A 20,497-nucleotide genomic window follows, 5' to 3' on the forward strand; every position below is an offset into this window, starting at 1 on the left:
GCTCCCTGGAGAGCTGAGGGCCCTGACAGAACTGTAAAACGGCGCTCTTCTACCAGGTCTTTGATTGAGGCGGGTCTATTAAGATCAATGGGTCCCTTCAGGCTATGCTACTCCATCTGACAACCCCTTCATGGACAGTTGTAGGGAGTCTGGAGGATTTTTCTTTTCTACCATCTTGTGATTGTGATTTTCTAGTTATGGGTTTTTTTATGGGGTACTACTATATAATCCACCTTGAGTCCAATGAGGATGGTGGACTATAAATTGAATAAATGAATACACAACTTTGGCTGACTTGGTATATTCCATGAGCATTAGGGAATGATTTGCAATCAAACCAGGGTCATAAATCAGCACTTTTGAAACATTTTTATTGATTGATTGATATTGCCCGCAACTCCCAATGGCTTGTGGCGGGTTACAAGTGTCTGTATAAAACCCCCAATTAAAATACCCCTTAAAACCACAGACATAAAATACAGCAGATAAGAGACAATAAGATGTGGCAAGAACCATAAAATTCCCAATTCTGTCCCACAAAAAGAAGGTAAGGAAGGGCCATTCACATAGCAATGTCTTTTGTCCTGAGGGGAGTCAAACAGATCTTCCTTAGCGCGCCAGCCTCAGCCATAGACCTGGCAGAAGAGCTCCATCTTGCAGGCCCTGTGGAATGGTGAAAGCTCCTGCAGGGCCTGTAGCTCCTTTGGGAGCTCATTCCACCAGCTAGGGGCCAGGACCGAAAAGGCCCTGGCCCTGGTTGAGGCCAGATATGCTTCCCAAGGACCGGGAATGACCAACAAATTTGTACCTGCAGAGCACAGGGCCCTGCGGGGGGCATAGGGCCACAGGCGGTCCCTCACGTATGTGGGTCCCAGACCGCAAAGGGCCTTAAAGATTAATACCAAAATCTTGAACCGGATCCGGGCTGCAACTGGTAGCCAATGCAGCTGCCTCAGCACTGGCTGGATATGGGTCCTCCATGGTGTTCCTTTGAGGACCCTAGCTGCTGCATTTTGTACCAGCTGCAATTTCTGGGTCAAGCCAAGGGCAGGCCCGCATAGATATATTATCTATATTATTTCAAGAAATAGAAATAAAGGGAAGACAGTAACCATGAGAGCAATTCTAAGCTATTTCAGAATGTGTTTTTATAACTAGCAAATAACTAGATAATAAATGAATATGAACAATTGTTTATCAAAATTGAAGAGCATACACTACAAAATTACCAATGGCCTGTAAGATTTATGTGTCTTATTTAATTGTTTATTGTTTATATGGTTTCTTTAATTGTTGTTTTTAATTGTCATTATAGTATGTATCTTTAAAGCTTGTTTTAATGGTTTTGATCGTTTTCTGCCTTGAGGATCCTAAGTTGGGTGGAAGAGTGACATAAAAATAATTTCAATAAATAAAATAAATGACGGGGATATAATTTGCTGAATGTAGATTTTATAGGGTCTTGAGGGGTAACCGTAGGAATACTCCCCCCAGTATTGGCACTATTACTGGTAATTATTCACATAGGAGTTGGTATCATCTGGTTGATTCTCTCCCCCTTGCCATTGATAATTTAACTAGCTGGCAAGGCTACAATGAAAGTGGAAGAAATGACTGCAGTAGAGAAATAGTTTTAAAGGTGGCATAATGCTTGAAATGGTTTAATTCTATAATTTGCATAAGCTCAGACATTTCAAATATGGGGGCACATATCACTAAATGTACTCCATTCTTTATAGTAACCTGATATAACAGCAGCAAGGTATGTTTCTTTTTCTGGTTAGGGTTGTTGAGAAATTCAGTGTAAATACAAATACCAGGCAAACACAGTTACCTTGATAGGTATCCTGTTAGAAGGAACTGAACAGAGATCGCTAAATCTAATCAGTCAGAAATACAGCTTCTGGTTGGAGTAGGGTTGCCAGTTCTGGCAGTTGGCCCCACCCTATCATCAGTTAAATTTTTGAACCTCTTTGGCAGTTGGTTCCTTTTTGTTTCATCTGATAGAGGGCCATCTCTCTCTTAGCTGGATTTGAAGCTACAGCAAGGTTACTTCTTTGATGTTTATCTATTCACAATAATTTAATGTACCTAGATGAATATGTCATGTAAGATGTGCTATTTTTGTCAGTAAAAGTTCTTTCTGTTGTTACCATTGGAGTCATAAGGATGCCAGTCCCCAGATGGGGCCAGGGGATCCCCTGGTTTTACAGCTCATCTCCCGGCAACAGAGGTCAGTCCCCTTGGAGAAAATGGATGCTTTGGAGGGTGGACTGAAGCCCCTCCTTGCCCCAAATCCTGCCCACTCCCAGCCCCAAAGTCTCCCTACAGAACTAGTCACTCTAGAGTCAGATCATCTTTGTAATTTGTGCTTTGAACATTTCCCCTTAACTAGGAATTGTGAGGATCAGGGATACCATATAAAGCTTCCATGCTTCTATGTCTAATGATTTTTTAAAATATTTAACCCAGTATAAATAGCTGGATGTTTCTCAAGGCACATTGGGATAATAACATGAGGACTCTAAAGAAAATATTAAGAACTGCATACGTGGAGGACAAAACTATCTAGTGAAAGCTACATAAAGTCTTAAGAAATGACAGAGTGCTCATTAGAGTTCTCATGAACATTTCAACTTCTCTGCAGACTTGGGGCCAATGTGGTGCAACTTTCCCCTGCTTGTACAGGGGCTACAATATATTCAGCAGTGCCAAAAGTGTGCTGTTGAACGTGACCTGCTGTTATATTTCTCTGTGGTCTCAGCAGGCCTTTGTTCCTATTTATGAAAGAAAGATAATATTTTAGGTAGTTTTAAAATGTCTTTACAGTGCTTGTAATAGTAGGCATGTGCAAACAGAAATTTGGTTTGGATGGACCTGATTTGGAGCGATTTGTAGCTGTCCGAATCAGCTGATTCAGATCCAGGTTTGGCGAAATCAATTTGGACAGCTCCGAAGCAATTTGGCCATTAAAGTCAATAGCACCATTAAAGTCAATGGGAATTTCCCCATTTCTGTCTTCTCTGAGGCCTGGGGTGGGGGTGGGGGTTTGAGTCAGAGGCTCCAAACTTTCAGTGTAGCTTGAAGACACTCTTCCCTAAAGACCCCCCAAGTTTCAAGAAGATTGGACCAGGGGTCAAATTCTAGTGACATCCAAATAGGTGACCCCATCTGACTCCATTGTATCTAGTGGGGTGAGACTAGACTAGAGAATCTAAATTCCCACCATAGGAAAGGAGGGGAGAGTAGAGGAAGTCCCAAAGTTCCAGCCCCGTGACCAGTAGCAGTGCTTTCCATGATAACTTTGACTGGTCAGCCAGTTGTGGCCTATTTTGGGCAGAAACGATCCAACCACTGTGGTGCAAGCCCTGGTTATATCTAGATTAGTTTACTGTCCTGTGTTTCCTGTGGGGCTGCCCTTGCAAAGCATGAAGAAACTGAAATCGGCGAAACGTGCTGCAGCCAGGATGTTGTAGGTTGTCGGGACCATATCACTCCTTTCTGGGCTTGTAGACATTGGCTCTCAGTCTGTTTCTGGGCAGAACTGAAGGGAATGTGTTGACCTTTGAAGCCCCATCTGGCTAGTGGAACCAGCATACCTGAAAGGTCACCTTCTCCCTTATTGACCCACCAAATCACCTTGTCACGTTCAGAGGCCTTGCTTCAAACGTCCCACTGTCCAAGCTTAGGTAGGTGGCAACCTGGGAGAGGACCTCCTTGGTCATGGCACCAAAACTCTGCCAGATCTGCTGTGTGGAAATACACCCCACAGCCCAAGAGAGACTGGAAATGCCTGCCCTCCCAGATTAAGAACCAGATGATTGGGAGATAGATGGGGTGGGAAGCTGAGCCCAAAAGCTGACTTTATGCTTTAGTTCCCTTGGGATCAGAGAATGCGGGAGCAGGGATCTCCACGGTGCTGCCCCATGAACATGTTCTCAGTTAATTCTTAGTCATAGAGGTTGATGTGCAGCTCCTGCAACTTCTAAAGGTCTCCTCTGGTGTAGCTTCAGAACGAAATCCTGGTCTCACCCTCTGGCAATAAGATTGGAATTTTATACCAGAAAACGAGAAGATTGCTGCCTTACAACGTCGCTTTATCTCGCAAGCGCATTAAAAGAGCGCATGCTGGATCATGATATGGAAATAGCTTCACAGAAAAAAATCTTGGTATTACAGAGAAGAACACACACACGAATCCTGCATATCCTTGACAGCCAGACCAATGAAACGATCCAAGGCTCGCCTACCTTTCTCAGGCCCAATGCAGTCCACGACTTTCTCAAGCCAGGGTGTCCTCAGGCCAGGTTTGCTTCTCCCTCTCCACTGATGGGTGCTCTGTTTGGACTCCCCGGAAGGGACTGGCTTGGCTTGACAGTTCACAGAACTGAGCAGGAGCAGGGCTTGCAATCAGATGAGCAAAGGAGGTTCCAGCTGGCTTGCCTAAGGCTGCTCAGCATGTGGAGGGAAGCCTGGCTGTGCGCCACATGCTCCAGGTTTGAAGCTTACCAAGGAAGAGGCCAGCTAGCTTTACAGGCTGCCCCTTTTGAGGGGGGAAGAACTATTTGCATTTTAGCCCCTTTAAGAAGAAGCCTGCAAAACCAGGAATAGATGTCTGTCAGCTTTTGCCAGCATTTGTCTCTTGCAGTATTGGTCCATCGATTGGGTATTGTCTCTTCAGACTAGCAGCAGCAGTGCTCCTGAGTCTCATGTGGAGGCCTTTCACATCATGCATCTAATCCTTTTAACCAGAAATGCTAGGGATTGAACCTGGGACCTTCTGCATGTAGAACAGATGCTCTACTGAGCCATAGCCCCTCTCTGATTAAAGGAGGCAACATCAGGGGAAGAACTTGTCCTCTGTGGCTCAATGCTCTGACATGCTGGGATTTCCATGAACCTCGTGCTTCCAGTGATTTTTTTTTTACCACCTTTAAAAACATGCATGAGAGGTCTTGATTTGGATTGAAGTTGCAGCACAAAGTGAGTCTTTTTTTTTTTTTAAAGCAGTCTTGCCCTGTGCCATTCCTCCAACCTTTGTCGGACTCATAGAGCTGCTGTTTCTCCTAATTGGGCGTCCATACAGCTGATTTTTAGAAGAAGAAGAAGAAGAAGAAGAAGAAGAGTTGGTTCTTATATGCTGCTTTTCTCTACCCGAAGGAGGCTCAAAGCAGCTTACAGTCACCTTCCCTTTCCTCTCCCCACAACAGACCCCCTGTGAGGTTGATGAGGCTGAGAGAGCCCTGATATCACTGCTCAGTCAGAACAGTTTTGTCAGTGCCGTGGTGAGCCCAAGGTCACCCAGCTGGCTGCATGTAGGGGAGCAGGGACTCAAACCCGGCATGCCAGATTAGGAGTCCGCACTCCTAACCACTACACCAAATGGGTTCTCATGTTTCTCTTGGTGTTTGAGACTACTCTTGTAGTGTTCTGAGACAAGAGAGCATCTGAAACAACAAGGAAACACCCTTCTCCAGGATTCAGACAACACTCAGGAACTTTGTACTTCCATAATGTATACAAATTGTATATAGTTGTGCTCCTCCTCTGCTCAAACAATTAACATATTTGTTTTGATGGGCTAATTGCAACTGAATTTGTTAGGTCCAGAGGCTAGATCATGAAAGATATGGACCCTCACAATGGCTAGGTAAGTATCTGTCCTCTCCTTCGGCCTGACTGAGTGCTGAAAACAGACTGGATCCAGGCTGAATTTTCCACTGATGGAAGGACACTTCCATCAACAAAATGGAACTTTCCTCCCTTTTCCCTCCTCCTACAGCTCATGGATCTCCCCAAAATTCAATTCCTTGGGAGAAGGGGAATCCTCAGCAAGAGGCGCAAATCAGGGTCACAAGAGAAAGGGGGAATGGACGGCAATTGCTTTTCCCCTTCTGGCTGCCTCTGGATTGGGACCGCCCCCTACAGCACCCGCCTCCCCCAGCCAGGTGGCGCCGCCACACACCTCCTGGCCGCCGAGGGCGCTTCCTTCCAGGCTGCAGGGCGCCGCGCGGCCCTCAGTCCCCCCCGGCATGGAACCACTGGCTCCAAACACACCTTCTTGCCGGCGACGCCCCACGACTCAGCACCCGTGCGCCACAGGGTCTCTGCCTCGATGTAGACCTTCCCACCTGCGGAGCCCTCTGCCCGCAGACCAGGCCCTCCCGACGGCCCTCGCTGCCTGTGCCATGCTCTCTGGCTGCTTGCTACGCGGCGAGGACATGCTGCAACCCCCGCGACTGCCTGGGCACTGCCCACTCTGTTAGGCCTCCATATTAGGCCTCCATATGTTAGGCCTCCATATGTTAGGCTGTTAGGCCTCCATATGTCCGCCACCACTCACCCACCTTCCTGCCGGCCTGGCCACCAACGACCTTGCCGTTGACGCCAATGTCATCTCCAGTACGCCCCCCTTCTAGCCCGCTCTATCTGCCGCTGCCCACTAGCGGGGTTGCGGCATTCCTGAATGCAATGGGCTTTTCGGCTAGTTGAGAAAATAAAAGGGCCGCTGTCCCCATTATTGAAACATATGCTAGTAAAAGATTTTTCTCTCTCTTTCTGCAGAGAACATAAGAAATTTTGCTTCCACAGCAGTCCCTGAAGTATAATAAGATGAAGGCAGGTCTTGAAACCCACATTAATAAGGGGGAGCTTTTCACAATACCAGAAAGCTCATGAGTTGCCTTCTTTGTCCTGTTTATGGCAGTTAAGGTGTTAAGGGACAGGTATATGGCCGTTCCCTTGACAGACATGCCCTTGTTTTTAGAATATGGTTGCCGGTGCTCTGAAAATCTTTGCTTTGTTTCCTGGGAAAGAAAATTCTTCTGAAAGGTGTCAACGATGTGGTCTTTTAAGTACAGGAAGCGAGAAGGGAAGCCACAATTAAGGCCCTACCTTTGGAAGGAATATTTTGGGAATTAAATGCACACAGCTTGGCCAAACAGAGGCTGAAGAGGGAGTGTGGATAAAAAACATCAAAGTGGGGAGATGAATTATTTAGAGTGGTTCAAGGGAGTTTACGTGGGAGAAAAATTAAGGAAAGTTAAATGGAGGCCAAATAAGAGCTGCAGCAGCGGCAGTTATGTGGTGGAACTGTCTCCCAAAGGAAGCGACAGAAACTCTGCTGTCATCTGAAGCAAAGAACCAATGCTGTGGGGAGAGGGATTTTCCCTGCTCATGCATCATGGGGAATAGTGCAGGAGCAAACCTGCATTCGTATCAATGGCTGGTGAGAGGCAGGAGCTCTATGTGAGACCTGGGGATCTCCTGGAGTGACAGCTCGTCTCCAGGTTGCAGAGATCAGCTCCCCTGGAGACAATGGATACTTTGGAAGGTGGACTATATCATTGTACCTTACTGAGATCCCTGTCCTCCCCAGGCTCCCTCCCCAAATCTCCATGGGTTTCCCAACCTGGATGTAGCAAAGTGCCAGTGGCGAGGGGGGGGTGTCCTGGCAACCTAAACATGACCTTTTTGTGTTCAGTGATGCTTCGACAAAGCGATTATGCCCCCCAAAGGGGCCTTTCCCATTTCACAACAGGGTTGAAACCATCTCTTCCCATTAAACCTGCAGACATTTCCCAAGCCTGGTGCGGTGCTGAGGCAGCTGTTTCTTTAAGCCAGGGCACCAGATGACAATCTTAATATGTATTATGAAATCTCAACCTACAAGGGGAAGAACACTGTGACTTAATGCTGCCAGATTACATGACGGCTGAGCTTTGATATGACATTTATCTTCAGGAGTGAGTAGACTGATAAATCCCAAGTGGCATAGCCACTAGTGAGTTAGCAAGTGTTTACTCATGAGTGAAGATAAATGTCATCTCAAGACCCTGCTGCCTTCTGTGCATGTCCAAAACGAGTGGTTTATTTATGGCTCCGGCTAGAGTTTCCTTCCTTAATCCTCAGAGAGAGCAAAAAAGAACACACTGCAACTATATTTTCAGAGCTGCTTCTGTGCCGCTCAGGACCTGCGCTTCTTCAGATTTGTTTCTCAGGAGCACATAGCGCATAGTGTGTGGTGGAACACTGGCTTTTAACCTGGCAGCCTTATTGAAATATTGCAGAGGAAGGAGATGGGTTCTCATTTACTCCAAGTGGACTGCAATTTATAGCCAGTGGAGTTAAGTGTGTGTAAGAGTGTGTGTGTGTTATATTTATAGGAGTAAACTTAGGGATGCCAGCCTACAGGCAGGACCTGGAGATCCCCTGGAATTACACCTCAGCTCCAGACCACAGAGATCAATTTTCTTAGAGGAAAGGAATGTTTTTGAATCAAAAATCCATCCAAAAGTTCCCACCTCCACATGCATCTTCTGGAATTCCTCAGGAGGGAGCTGGCAACCTTAGGGCCTAGCCTACCTGATCATTATCTTGGGGCCTTTTTACAACTTTCCACAATAGACTCAGTAGAAGGCAGCTTCTTGAATGAGCTGCAGCTCAATGGCAGAGCACCCGCCTTTCTTGCGGAAGGTTTCCAGTTCAATCCCTGGCACCCCAAGTTGAAACAACAGGGTAGGAGATGATGGGAAAGACCTTGACATGAGACCCTGGAGAGCTGCTCCCACTCTAAGACGTCAATACTGACCTTCATTGGATCTGTTGGTGGACAGTGCCGCTGAGTCACAGCTGACTTGTGGTGACTCTTGGTGGGGTTTTCAAGACAACAGATGTCCAGAGGCAGTTTGCCATGATCCTGGTATTCCATGGAGGCCTCCCATCCAAATACTAGACAGGGCCAATCCTGCATAGCTTCTGTGATCTGATGAGACTGAGCTAGACTGGGCTGTCAGGTCATGTCTGATAGGGTCTGACTTATTTAATTTATTATATTTGTATACCAACCTCCCCTGAGGCTCACATGGAGCATAAACAGTACATGGAACTTTGTTTCTTCGCAACCTATAAGTGGACTGCAACAATAAAAACAATAATCATAGCAACCATAACTGAAGGTAACAGTCTCATCCATAACAGTTCGAACAGGTCCATGGTTCAAGTATATGGGTTCTTAGGAGAGAGGTTAAGGGGCTCTGCAGATGTTACTGATTCTGGTCGACCGCAACTAAATGGGCCAAATATGGGACCTCCATGGTGTTACTGTGAGGACCCTGGCCACTGCGTTTTGGACCAGCTGTAGTTTCTGGATCAAGGTTTAAGGGCAGGCCTGTGAGAGTGAGTTGCAGAAGTCCATTCTAGAGGTGACCATCACATGGATCACTGTGGCTAGGTGTTCCGGGGCCAAGGAGGGCACTAGTACTTATTCCTTCATTTAAAACTATTTAAAACTATAAGCATAAGGCAACTTCATGCTCACAACATGCGTCTCTGGAGTTATTTGCACTTCCCATGTTTGTATCACAAGAAGGCTTCAAAGCAAAGCTGGATAGTTCCAGCTATTCTTTGGACTTGTATGGCGTTTTAGCCAGAGCTGAGCAGCAGTCGCAGAAAGTACAACTGCTTAAGCGCTGCTGTGCCCATGTACATGGATGTCTCCTTGAAAAGGTCTGTGGTTTATCGCAATCAATCACTTTCCCAGTAATAACTGTTTTTGCTTTTTTTGCTTTTGCCTATTTTTCTCCTTTTCGCAGTAATCTTTGAAACAACAGCAGCTTGCTTTTGCCTGCAATTTAGAATCAGTTAGGTTTGTTCCTGGACAGAAGGGTTTTTTGTTGTTGTTGATGATGCAGATTTACTGAGACAGCTCATAATAACGTGGCTTAGTGTTTCCAGGCACAGAAGGAAAAGCACCAACCATCCAAGCCAGCAAACGTCCTGGGGGCTTTGATGTGCAGGTCTTTGCAAATCAGAAAAACAAGCTGAATGACCCTGGAGGTGGTTCTTTCAGGTAAAAGCCAAGAAAAAGGAAGGAGGGCGTTTGCAAGAAAGGAAAAGGGGAAGGCATCAGCAGCCCCCTGTTTTCAATGCATTTGACACCAGAGGGCAGTGTTTTACAATGATTGTGAGATTTTTAATCCCCCCCCCCCCCCACTCACACATAGCCCATCCTATATTCAGAATTTCTTGAGAACTGGAACAATTTTTCTGGGCACCAGTTTTCCTGATGAGAGGGGAGGATGCTGTATCTTTGCTGAACCCTATTCTGTAGCTTTCGTAGAAGCTGCACCTGTTGGCTGAAAAGGTTTTTCGTAACTGTATGGGCATGAGGAACTCGAACTTCTCAGAGTTGAGAAGAAGGACAAGGGGCATGCTTTTGGGGAGACAAAAGCCTGCTTCTACATCCCACCCAGACCTTTCTCTGAGCAAGGCCCACAATGATGTCCCTGGAAGGGTTTTCCGAATGGGTGTGAGTTTATTATATATACTAGTAATCAAGCCCGCTGCAGCTAAATGCAGCGGGCGCTAGGGACTTACTGTGGGTGGGGGTCCCTCGGCGGCGTTCATTCTGCGGCGGTCTGATGGGGCGGTGTTCTTTCGGCGGAGTTCTTTCGGCGGAGGCGGCCTGATGCGGCGAGAGGCGCTTCGCGTCTCTCGCTGCGTCAGGCCGCCAGGCAGGGAGCCCCCGGCAGCCGCGCTCTGCGTGACTGCCGGGGGCTCCCTCGGGCCGCGGCCTGACGCGGCGAGAGGCGCTTCGCGCCTCTCGCCGCATCAGGCCGGGAGCAACCGCAAGCCGCGCTGTGCGCAGCTTGCAGTTGCTGGGGCTGGGAATCAGAGGGACCAATCGGCAGGTCTGTCATGAGGAAGGGTCTGTCATGAGGAATGATTGTCTGTCATGAGGAAGGGTCCAATCCAGACCCTTCCTCATCACGGACAAATCCCACTTCGGCAGCCCTTACCCATTTATTTAGTCGGGCGGTTTAAAGATATATATATATAATTAATATATGAGCCTCTTGTGGCGCAGAGTGGTAAGGCAGCAGACATGCAGTCTGAAGCTCTGCCCATGAGGCTGGGAGTTCAATCCCAGCAGCCGGCTCGAGGTTGAGTCAGCCTTCCATCCTTCCGAGGTTGGTAAAATGAGTACCCAGCTTGCTGGGGGGTAAATGGTAATGACTGGGGAAGGCACTGGCAAACCACCCCGCCATGAAAACGCTAGAGGGCATCACCCCAAGGGTCAGACATGACCTGGTGCTTAATTCATATATATATTAAATTTGATAAACATTTATTGGGTGATATGACCGAATATGGTTGGGCTGACCTGCCCTCCCCTCCCAAAATGGCCAATGATGGGCCTGGATAGGGTGGGAAGGGGAGGCGCTCCAGGTGGGCGTGTCCACAGCTACGTTTCCCAACTATACTCTACATGATTGCACCACTTTCGGGGTTTCTCGAAGCCTGAAGAATGTTTCAGGGGTTCCTCGACTGTAACAAAGCTGAGAAAGGCTACTCTGGGTCCTCCGGAACAGTCTTGGCGGTTGCTGCTTCGGACCTTCCATCAGCATTTTAAATGGCATTTTGAAACACTTCGTTTTCAGCATTGTAGAGCTCAGTGTTTTGCTCAGCTTGGATAATATTCTGACATCCCAATTTGCTTCCTGTGGAAATCCAAGTATTTGGGATTGCGTCTATTTAAATCCAAGGATTTCGGCTGGGCTGGGCTAAGGATCATGCAGTTCCCCCCATTTTTCCTTTGTGATGCTTACGGTGCACATAACTCACCAAACAGCAGGCTACTTAAACTGGCAAGAACCTTTTGCAGGTAGAATTAAGAAGAGCTCGCAGCCTTTTGTGTGATCGCTGTGCTGTGAGGCACGTCAGCGCTGCCATAATAGCTACGGCATTAATCCAGAAGCACATTTGGGCTCCGGTCTCCCACAGCGTCTGGGATGTGTCTGTTGGGTTCACTTGCACACAGTCTTAATAACGATTTTGGTGTGACTGGAACAATGTGAGCATTTATTCTTCATTAACGTGGCTTTCAATTCCGACATCCTGCCCAAGAGGGAGAGCATTCCGTTTCTCTGGGACCTTTTTGAAAACAGAGCCAGAATTGATTCTTGCATTTGCTTTAGTTTATACATGGGATATATCGTGTTGGTAGAAATTATGAATTTTCCTATGGGGAGAAGGCAGCGCTCAAGGCCCTGATTGACAAATCAATAAATCTTTAGCGAGTTTGGTCGATAAGCTGTCAAGCTGGTGTCATTTCCCTCACCCCCCCCCCCCCAGAGTGGGTTTTTTTGGGGGGGGTGAGCAAATGCAGTCGGGTTCCCCTCAGTTGTTTTCCTCCGATGCACTCCTGCATCATTTCAATAAGTTTATAAAATTGTGGGGAATTATTAAACAGCCACCGAGATCACGCTTTGCCTTGATAATCCGAACAAAGAATTCCATTGTTTGCCAATTTGCATTTCAACCCCTAACCTCTCCTGAGGACAATAGATGTCTGATGATTGAGCCCCAGGCCAGAGCGCTGGGAATCTGTATTAATCCTCCGAATGCTGACTCGTTTTCCTCAAAATTCCCAGCATGTGTGAAGAATGCGTTTGTAGCCGGGAGGCAAACTGGCATCTAAAGCCGAGTGCGGCGTTTGAAAAATAGTTGTGTTGTGTATAAATTTATTTTGCCTGTAGTGTTTTATTATGGCAGATTTTCTTCATTACTTCATAGTTTACTTTTTCTTGGAAAGTAGTTTAGGGATTTTTGTTTTTATTTTTAAAATCACGTGGACAAGAGGTGGACGGGTGGTAAAGGACACTCCAGATTTTGCTTGGTCAGGCCACTAATAGTATCTTGGGAAGTCCTGAGGTGTTTGGAGGGTGGTATAAAAATCTAGTACATAAATAAACGAACAAACAATTGTCTACAGTCCAATGGGATATATTTCCTGCCAAGAATCTTTCCCTGTGCAGCGTTGGGTCCGTAATACCTTGCAGTATTGCAGTTCAGTTCCCTAATTTACAACGTGGCCCCAAGGCTGTCATGATGTCCACCAGTGTGTTATCTGTTTCTGACCTCCATCTTCAATAAAACTAAGACCCAATCCTTGTTGGAGTAGGAAGTCCTTCAGAAGGCCTCAGAAGTTATTACCTTTGTGTCTGCAGGGAGCATCCAAGGAGATACAAGGAAAGCAAAACCCGCAGCGGGATTCAAGGGGCAGCCCTTGTCAACCACCAGGGCACTGCTGCAGACATGCCTTGATAGAGCAGTTAGAAGTGGGTGGAGCCTACGCACTATGCAGTGTGGTCATTGACTTCTGGAACAGCTCAGGATAAGGCAGCCCATTGACAGGTCCGGTCATGCCAGGGCTGATGTCATCGGTGTATGCTAAGGCCCAGGTGTCTGCCTCCAACTAACAGATGTCAATGCCAGGAGGAATAATAGAATCATAGAATAATAGAGTTGGAAGGGACCTCATGGGTCATCTAGTCCAACCCCCTGCACTATGCAGGACACTCACATCCCAATCGCTTATCTACTGTAATCTGCCACCCCTTTGCTTTCACAGAATCAGCCTCTCTGTCAGATGGCTATCTAGCGTCTGTTTAAAAATTTCCAAAATGGAGAACCCACCACCTCCTGAGGAAGCCTGTTCCACTGAGAAACTGCTCTGTCAGGAACTTCTTCCAGATGTTTAGATGGAATTTTTTTTGAATTAATTTCATCCCATTCATTCTGGTCTGTCCCTCTGGGCAAGAGAGAACAATTCTGCTCCATCCTCCTTATGGCAGCCTTTTAAATACTTGAAGATGGTTACCAGATCCCCTCTCAGTCATCCCCTCTCCAGGCTAAACAGGCCAAGCTCCCCCAACCTTTCTTCATATGTCTTGGTCTCCAAACCCCTCACCATCTTCATTGCCCTTCTCTGGACACGTTCCAGTTTGTCAACATCCCTCTTCAACTGGGGTGCCCAAAACTGAACACAGTACTCCAAGTGAGGCAGAGTAAAAAAATCTCGACACACCTGATGCAACTTGAGCTGGTGGGCTGGTACCTGAGTACAGAACTGGGTTGGCTTCCGAAATTCTGCTGAATAACTCTACCCAGGGATGTGTGAACCCCACGGTGAAGACATTTGGTCGGCGAACATATTTTGCTCCAGACAGCTGCAGATCTCACGGCTTTCTTGACGTCCAACTTGAGCATCTGTCAAACAGCTGTGCAGCTATGCAGCACCTGCGGGGGTTCAGTTCCATTTCCTTCTGGGTCCTTTTGCATCTGTGCAGGAGGTGAAATTGATTTCCCCCCAGGGCCCTGGATGCCCCAGTCAGAACCAAGTGGTCTCTGTTGTGTCTCCCATTTGGTGTGATGACTTCTCTGGTGAGGCCAACAAGGCAACATCAGGGGAAGGGCTTGGAATTTGTGGCAGGGCAGCTGGTTGGCTGCTACGTGAAGCAGGAGGGTGTGCCAGATGGTCTTCTCCAGCAGGCCCTGCAAATGTTTTCCAACAGTTCTCCAAAATACATATAATGGAAGTATTCAGGAACATCCTTTTAACAAAGGGAGCAGAATTGTAGTTGTCGGGTGTTTGTGCAAATTGTTCGGCGGCTGTTTTTTTCCTTCTCTGCTCTATATTGTTTATTGGATGTAGCAACTGTCTTTTATTTGCATAATCCAGTTTATTGGATGTATTACACGGATTTTCTTTTACAAATAATGTCTTTAATCCATCTTTATGGCATTGTTTTTGCATTATACTGGTCTTTATGGCATTCCTTTACAATTCTGAAGTCTGCCTTGAGTCTCAAAGAGAAAGACTGATGATAAAGAAGGAAAAACTCAACGTTCTGCCAGTGAAGTTGTCCAGTGAACTGTTTCATAGGATCGGGCTGGGTTTTGCTTTGGGTACTTTTGGGGGCTTGTGGGCTGTGTACAAGGGGAGGATGTGAGACATGAGAGACATGAGAAAAGACTCTCCTTTGACCTTGACATTTACCAGGCCAATGCGACAAGCCGAGGGGTGTCTTTGTACTGCAGGCGCCTACCAGCTTTTCCAGCTAAAGAGCCAAAACATCATCAAAATTCAGAGCAAGAGATTAACGGGAGCCAGGCTGAACACTGAAGTTATTGATTATCGAAGGCATGAAGTTGCCTTATACTGAATCAGGGCCTTGAGAGCATTAGCTCTCCAGGGTCTCAGGTGAAGGCCTTTTGCTCCACCCACTGTTTGCTCCTTTCAACTGGGGACTGCTGGGGACTGAGCCTGTGATCATCTGCACACCAAGCACATCATCGAATCATAGAGTTGGAAGGTACCTCCAGGGTCATCTAGTCCAACCCCTGAGCCATAGTCCTGCCCTCCCTCCCACAATTGAAACAAAGTCTATAAAGTCCAAATGACAATTGATATAATTTTTTAATTAGGGATTGGCGCGCCCAATAATTGGGTCTACGCAGGCCTGCCCTTGGCCTTGATCCAGAACTAGAAGAAGAAGAAGAAGAAGAGTTGGTTCTTATATGCCGCTTTCCCCTACCCGAAGGAGGCTCAAAGCGGCTTACAGTTGCCTTCCCATTCCTCTCCCCACAACAGACACCCTGTGGGGTGGGTGAGGCTGAGAGAGCCCTGATATCACTGCTCGGTCAGAACAGCTTTATCAGTGCTGTGGCGAGCCCAAGGTCACCCAGCTGGTTGCATGTGGGGGAGCGCAGAATCGAACCTGGCATGCCAGATTAGAAGTCCGCACTCCTAACCACTACTCCAAAGTGGCTCTCTACAGCTGGTCCAAAACGCAGCAGCCAGGGTCCTCACAGCAACACCACGGAGGGCTCATATTCAGCCCATTCTTTACCAACTACAGTGGTTGCCAGTTGAATTCCAAATCAGGCTAAAGGTTCTGGCAATTACCTTTGAGGCCATACGTGGTCAGGGCCCTGTGTACCTGAGGGACTGCCTCCCTGTCTATGCCCCTCAAAGAGCTCTACGCTCTGCTGCCACCAACTGGCTAATGATCCCTGGCTCTAAAGAAGCCCTCAACCAGGGCCAGAGCCTTCCCGGTCCTGCCCCCCATATGGTGGAATGAGCTCCCGGAGGAAATCAGATGGAGCTAAAATAGTTCTGCAGGGCCTGCAAAAGGGAGCTCTCCTATCAGGCATTTGGTTGAGACCGAGCGACTAGCAACATCTACAGAGCCCCTGCTCCCTCCCTCCTAAAAAAATTCACCCATGTGTTCTGCTCTGGCCCTGTTCACATTGTTATCATTTGCACCTGTTACAATTTAATGTTAATATTATTTATGTTGTATGAAAATAATTATGAAAACTAAGTTCTATGTACCATTTCTACATTTTATGTAAACTTCCCTGAGCCTCAGGGGAGGGCGGTATATAAATAAATAAATAAATAAATAAATAAATAAATAAATAAATAAATAAATAAATAAATAAATAAATAAATAAAATGAATACCCCACCTATTGGCCCTCACAAGGACCCACCAAGGTGGTTAACAGTTAAGAACATACGTGACAAAATCCAGTTTTCAAACTATTAAAATCAACCCCTCTATAAAAACACACATAATTAAAACAATTAAGAACAGAACTAAAAGACATACCAAGACATCAAAACAGCAATTAAAACATTGGTCAAGAAGGAGGGATCAGTGAGGGAATGCCAAAGGAAACCCCAAAGTCCTCACCCACTGGCAGAAGACAATAAAGCAACAGACAGACAACTGCCGCTGGGGAGAAAGTTCCAGAGCTTGGTGGTGTGACTAAGAAGTCTTTTTCCTGCTGTGACTAAGAAGTCTTTTTCTTGGGTTGCCACCTGACTAATCTCAGAAGGTAGGGCTGCTTGAAGCAGACAAATGACCACAGTGGTCAGGTGGGTTCAGAAGGGAGTAGGCGGTCCTTCAGGTATGATGATCCCAAACCACAAAGGGCTTTGGAAGTCAACATCGGCATCTTGAGTTAGGGATGACAGTCCCCAGGTGAGACTTGGGGATCCCCTAGTTTTACAGCTCATCTCCAGGGGACAGAGATCAGTTCCCCTGGAGAAAATAACTGCTCTGAAGGATGGACTCCATAACATTATACTCCACTGGGGTCCCTCCCTGCCCCAAATCTCGCCCGCTCATAGCTCCCCCCACCAAAGTCCCCAGGTATTCCCCTACCCAGAGGTGGCAACCTTATCTTGAATTGTTCAACTTGGGAGCCAATGTAGATGGGCCAAGACTGGAGTGATATGGCTTCTATGACCCAGTCCAGTCACTGTCCTGTGTTTGTTTGAAATTTCCAAACACCTTTCAAGGGCAGCATCACACAGAGACCACTGCAGTAATCTCATCTAGATGTAGCCAAGGCATGCACTACAGTGGCCAGAAAAGAATGCAACTGACTAATCAACTGAAGTTTATACAAGTCACTTCTGGCCACAGCTATTACTTACTTATCCAGCAGTAGTTCTGAGTCCCAGGACTATGGACCTGTTTCTTCAAGGGGAGTGCAACCCTATACAGGACAGCTTAAGTCCTGGTTTAGACCTTCTGCTCACCAATAGCACTTTGGTCTTATTGGGAACTTCCTGTTTCCTCCCCTGGCCAGGATCCAGTACCTGAAGTGAACTCAGCTTGGTGAACGTGGCCTGGGAAAGCTGCAGAGAGGAGAATCACAGGAAGAAGAGCAGGTTCCTCTCCCCTCATTTGGGTGTAAACTACCGGTGTATAAGACGACTGGGCATATAAGACGACCCCCCAACATTTCCACTCTAAATATAGAGTTTGTTACATTACATTACAGTACTGAAGTGCACCCGGCGTATAGGACGACCCCCCACTTGGAGGCATGTTTTTCAGGGGGGGAAAGTAGTCTTATACGCCAGCAAATACTGTATCTCATTTTCCTCCAGACACTTCTAGATCAGAGCTCTGGGACCAGCCAATACTGAACGTCTCATTCCCTGGGAGTATAATGCAGATATCCTAATTACGGCAAGCAAAAAAGATCATGGTGAAACCATTGCCAGATTGTTGAGGTGAATTCCTCAGATGGCAAATGCACACGGCAAGTCTTCTCCATGAAATAATGTGTCAGACGAGAAGAGAAACATTCTTATAATACCTGTGTTCACACTGTGGTATCATACCATGTGGGGATACATGACTGTCAGTTTTGCCAGCCACTGGATGGCGTCTTTGTTCCACAAAATTACTTCTAAAAGCTTAGCAGGCGGGACTCTGAGGTAAATCGGCTGAATGTTAACATTTTGTGATTTCTATTTCAGCTTGGAATTACAGCTATATCCAGGCTTTCTCACAAACACAATCCTAAAACTCTTAAATCAATGTTCCCATCCATTAAAAATGCTCAGGGAGGAAGGAAGGAAGGAAGGAAGGAAGGAAGGAAGGAAGGAAGGAAGGAAGGAAGGAAGGAAGGAAGGTAATTCTAACAAAAAAGTGGCAATTTTACAATCAAATGATCTCAGTACACATATGGAATCGGAGAATACAAAGATACATCTATCAGACCAGGTTTAAATACAGAACAATCAACAATCAAGCCACCCATAAAAGCCTGTTTTACTAAAAAGCCTTTATAGTGATTTTTAAACACCTGAGGCAAGTATGAAGATGCGTTATATCAATTCAAACCATGGGTCTATCAAGGTCAGTCTTGTCTAGTCAAACTGGCTATAACTCTCCAGAGTCTCTGCGGGAAGCTTTCTCCATCGCCAGCTTACCTGGAGATGCCAGACCTATGAAGCTACCTTAAACTGAATCAGACCATTGGTCCCTCTAGCTCTGATCACTGTGGTTCACCAGGATCTTCAACACAGAAAGGTCTTTCTCAACTCCGTTAACCTGGAAATGGTGGACATTAGATTTGAGACAGGACATGGTATATGTGCTTGGACCCTCCCCCCAGCAGGTGCTTTCATTCTAAAACAGCTGAAGTAACTAAACAGGTTTCCAAACATTACTGCTCCTGCTGCTGCTGCAGCTACTTGTAGTAGTTGTAATACAGAGTAACCTCCCAAGTTATCTTTTCCATCCACATATCAGCTTAGGAGGGGCTTTTCACTCATGAGGACCAATAAGTTTCAAGATGCCTTTTCTAATGCATTAGTCATCAAGGCGGTTCCCTATGGAATTGGAGTCATGACTGCTACTTTCTGTTGTGGTGCCAGAAGGGGCATTTCCTCAGGCTCCTCGTTCTTGTGCAACATAAAGGATTTGATTCCCCCCCCCCTTATTTTCCTTTAAAGTTTGGTAAAATCTAAAAAGGCTTACGTACCTTGAAAAAATGCTGCATTTCTTTAACGCTTGAAAAATCGGCAGGGGGGGTTCTGATATTGTAACAACATCAGGTCCAAATTCCAGAATCAGAACCTGTTTCTGCTGCAGGCATCGGCAGTATGCCTGAGGGTTGAGCTTGTCAATTTGCTTTTGCTTCCCAAGTGGGTGGAAAGTGTTTTCCAGTGAGAGAGTTAAAATATTCACTGTATCCAGAATACCATTTTGCACCCGTTTTGACTGCAGGTCTCCCCTTGAGTGTTAATGGCCATGCACAACCCAAGTTGTACCACCATTTTATCATTTTTTAATTATTATTGTTATATATATTGTAAGTTTTTTAGTGGAACTTTTAACTAAGGGTATTTTATTGTTGAGACATAGTTTTTATGATATGCTTGTGAACCACCACAAGCCAGCAAATGCTTGAGAGCGGCAGTCCAGAAATATACTAACTAACTAACTAACTAACTAACTAACTAACTAACTAACTAACTAACTAACTAACTAACTAACTAACTAACTAACTAACTGTATAGGGTGCTGAAGTGAGTGGACATATGGGAGCAATAACTCACCTTGCAACTTGGAACTTCGTTCCCTAAGATACGTACTTGTGATGATCTCTTTTGGATCTTTCAAGATGGAGGAAGTGCCTTGCATCAAAGTGAACGACTGTGCTAGCCAGACAAGTAGCTGGCAAGAAGGGGTACTCAAGCTCCAAAGATAAACATGGAGACTGCTCTAGAGCAGGGCTGTGGTCCTCCAGATGTTCACGGACTACAATTCCCATGAGCCCCTGCCATCTGGCAGGGGCTCATGGTAATTGTAGTCCATGAACATCTGGAGGACCACAGATTGACTACCCCTGCTCTAGAGAACACGCCGAGAGGTGACTACCCTCAACCTCTCTGCAAAAGGCAATGTGAAGCATGAACAATGAACAGACTTGCTCAAATGAACATAGTTTGTAGGGGCCGATCAAGGAAATAACATGCGGCTTTCATTCGCATGAAAAACAAGGTTCATTCAGATATGCCCAGACCTATGATGCTGTTGTGTGGCCTTTTGGGGGGACAGTCTTGGAGTCTGCCATTCCACCACCATCTGCCTTGCCAGGGCTAAGTGGTGGGAGCCACCGCTATTGCTAGAAGTCAGCTGGCTGAATGCCAGACAGGGCATACGCAAGTGGCAATGGACATCTGCCCTCCTTTGGGAGACAGAACCATGGGCAGTTGAGGCCCCCATATGTGGGGCCCCCAGGGCAGCTGCATCTTTTGCCCATTGTCTGAGACCACTTATGGTCTTCCTGCCCACCCCCTTTGGGGAGCACCCTCTGCGATCTTTGACACTCCTTCACAT

Source organism: Paroedura picta, chromosome 14, assembly GCF_049243985.1.
Source record: "Paroedura picta isolate Pp20150507F chromosome 14, Ppicta_v3.0, whole genome shotgun sequence".
Lineage (NCBI taxonomy): Eukaryota > Metazoa > Chordata > Lepidosauria > Squamata > Gekkonidae > Paroedura > Paroedura picta.